The sequence below is a fragment of the Anarrhichthys ocellatus genome, unplaced genomic scaffold, assembly GCF_004355925.1.
Source record: "Anarrhichthys ocellatus isolate YVR2014 unplaced genomic scaffold, GSC_Weel_1.0 scaffold10, whole genome shotgun sequence".
Classification (NCBI taxonomy): domain Eukaryota; kingdom Metazoa; phylum Chordata; class Actinopteri; order Perciformes; family Anarhichadidae; genus Anarrhichthys; species Anarrhichthys ocellatus.
Window position 1 is genome coordinate 10,742,778 of NW_022280040.1, and position 3,329 is coordinate 10,746,106.

The 3,329-nt window shown below is 41.1% G+C and overlaps 1 protein-coding gene across 1 annotated transcript in view; it reads right to left on the reverse strand.

Annotated features, from left to right (window-relative positions):
• The window catches only part of LOC116385069 (cullin-1), a 17,014-nt gene that overhangs the window by 12,661 nt on the left and 1,024 nt on the right, over positions 1–3,329 (reverse strand). The gene's annotated exons all lie outside the window — the stretch shown is intronic.

A 3,329-nucleotide genomic window follows, 5' to 3' on the forward strand; every position in this document is an offset into this window, starting at 1 on the left:
GTACAGGTCTTCTTCTACGTGTATCTGACCCATTAGTACAGGTCTTCCTCTACAGTATCTGACCCGTTAGTACAGGTCTTCCTCTACAGTATCTGACCCGTTAGTACAGGTTAGTACACCGTCGGCACGTTACTCCTTCAGGTAACAACTGGCCTTAATCAACAAGTCCCGTTGACAGACGAAGAAGCCAAATACAACATATCTTTTCCTCTTTAGACTTCAAATAAGTATCGATACTGAACTGAGGAAGAGGATTAAATACAATTTCACTGTCAGTTTCTTTACAAAATTAAGCGTTATCAATTACGATAAGTCACAGCGAGCCACCGACTCTATACGGCCTCATGTTACCTTATATATTAACAATAACAATGACTATAAAGATTTAAAATAAGGGAAGAAGAGGGCACTGGTATTTGTTGAGTACTGTATATCTGCAGATTTGAAGTGTCAGAATCAATATTTGGGAGGGAGGAAGATGGGCTGGTGCATGTGACCACTATCCCCTCTGGACATCACAGTCAACACTAAAAGATTACTGGCGCCATTAAAAAAAAACAGTATCATTAAAAATAGCTCTCCGTGGAGGGGTGGGAGAGACCAACTGGAGACAGAGAGGGGAAATCGGAACACGCCATCCTGTCGCTCACAACCGTCCGTCAGCCTCACACAGCTACAAACAAATTAAAAACTTCCTGTTACCAGTGTGCAATTCAGATGTTTTTCTTCACGTTTGAATTGAAATGTTACAGTCCAGTCCACAGCCACAAGATGACTTGAACCGGACAGCCAAACCTCACCTGCATTCAGCTGGTAGGTTCCTACCCTCCGACACTGAATAACTCTTTACTGTTATTGTAATACAGAAGGTGTTGCCACAATCCAGGAAGTAAAGCGCGTGAGACAGAGCGAGCGAGAGACAGAGCGAGCGAGAGACAGAGCGAGCGAGAGACAGAGCGAGCGAGAGACAGAGCGAGAGAGAGTGAGAGAGAGAGAGAGTGAGAGAGAGAGACAGAGCGAGAGACAGAGCGAGAGACAGAGCGAGAGACAGACAGAGAGAGAGAGAGCAAGAGACAGAAAAATAAAAATTTAGAGAGAAAGAAAGGTACTCGTGGGAAAAAAAAAAGCTCAGCCCGGTAAATCTGATTACCCTGGTCCGACCTGACAACCTCATACCCTACTTTTACAAACAAACAATAACATAACAATTTTAAGGAGTCGAGTTTTTGTGACCCAATAAAAAAAACCTGCGAGGGGTGAGTCATGAGGAGCAACGAGGCCTCAGATGAATCACGGTGACGATGATGTGTGATCGTGTGGCGACGAACGAGAAGACGTTTTAATTGGTGTAAGCAGCTTTTGATTTCTTGTCGCTCCGCTCAGCATTCAGAAGAGCAGCTGAGCACAGACTTCACTTTACAATCTTCACGGCACCTTGTGCATATTAAGGAGACGGACCTGGAGGGGTCAGGCCAGGTAAAAGAGGAGCTAGGACGGGTAAAAGAGGAGCTAGGACGGGTAAAAGAGGAACTAGGACAGGTAAAAGATGAGCTAGGACGGGTGAAAGAGGAGCTAGGACGGGTGAAAGAGGAGCTAGGACGGGTGAAAGAGGAGCTAGGACGGGTAGAAGAGGAGCTAGGACAGGTAGAAGAGGAGCTAGGACAGCTTGATCGTGGCCAACTTGACTTGCTTTCACTGCATGTTTTGCGCACACACACACACACACACACACACACACACACACACACTATCAACAAGCACATCATTTCGCAATGTTTACATATTGCTGATTTGACAATAGCGCTGCCCTAGAGGCCCAACACTAATGCAGACTGATGCATGCCAGTGTGAGAAAAGCATCCGTCTAACTAAACTCGGCATGTGTGAGTGAGCCATCGAGGAAGAGCAGGTCAGCTGCAACATGTGCTCCGTGTACACATCACTGAGTATTTAATACTCCTAATATGCTCCACAAATTCTTACAGTTTAAACACTATTTGTTATCAAAATAAACAGACTCTGCTATTAAGTCCCGATTGAAAACTGGCAAAGTTTCTATTCAAACACCAACTCAATGTAATTTCTATGCAGGTAGACGACCGTAAGCAAAAAGGAACAAGTCTGCATCTGCTGTAGGATGATCATTTTACATATTTAGCGATAAGACAGATGTTCTTTGCTTATGTAAAGTGCCAACAAACACCCACCGTGTGGCCTGTACAAACACACACAGACCATCCGACTCAAACAGGTTGATTCTGAGAGGATAAGATGTGTCTGTACATGTACAATTAAGCCTCATAGCTCAATATAAACACAGAAATGAAAGGTTTCCCTGCATTTTAAGTGTTATTGTAGAAAGAATTGCACATACAGGTGTAGTATCATATATATTACGACTATTTGACTGTAAAATAATGTGAAACTTTTCCCTCTTGTGATGTGTCGGTTAACGCAAGTCATCCAATAAATATAATAAGTGCTTATGTTTCTTTTAATTCTCTAAAACAAGGAAGGCATGTCTGAAAAGTTCCACTTTGTTTGTGCCAGTGTTTGAACTAAGCCTCTTCCACTATTGTACATCTTTATCAACCAACACTACTGGGAATATATCAGAACTATACACACAAGTTCAGAATATATTATTGACAACTTTTATGTTTTAAAAAGCTCTACAAATACGTTAAAAACATTTGATAAATAGTAGACATTGTCTTCAAAGACAGACAACAACCTCTCCACTTATAAATTACGGATAGTTTTATCATAACTGTAAAAGACTAAAAGCTAGTCAGCAGCAAACAGAGGGAGTCCTAATTGTTCAAGACAAACAAAAATAGAATAAAATAGAAATATCTCCAGGCCTGGAAACGACTGTTTTATACCATGACTTTTTCCTTTGAGTGTGAGAGCTTAAAACAATCACATCTTTCACAAAATGTATATTTATTATACATGTTGGTGTGAAAGCACTGGATATCGACTTGTAGTACATAACAAAAACGTGGTTGCGTTTGAGTAGCACATCTCTGTGGAAAGATGATTTAAAAACAACACATGTAAAGAAGATAAAAACAATATTTGATTATGAGTGTGAGACGTCCACATCTTGTTTACTTTACTATTATTGGCACATCAGCGTTCACACACTAAAAAGTAAAGGATGCAGATTTTAAAGTAACAAAACTGCTATGACAACTATATTTGTGTTCCCTTTTCAAAATCAAGGAGAAATAGTACAATAGTTTCCACCAGCAGAGGGGTCCTAATCATTGAGTCTTATCTAAAAATGTGTGTCCTTTCTTGCTTCCTTCCTTCCTTCATTTCCC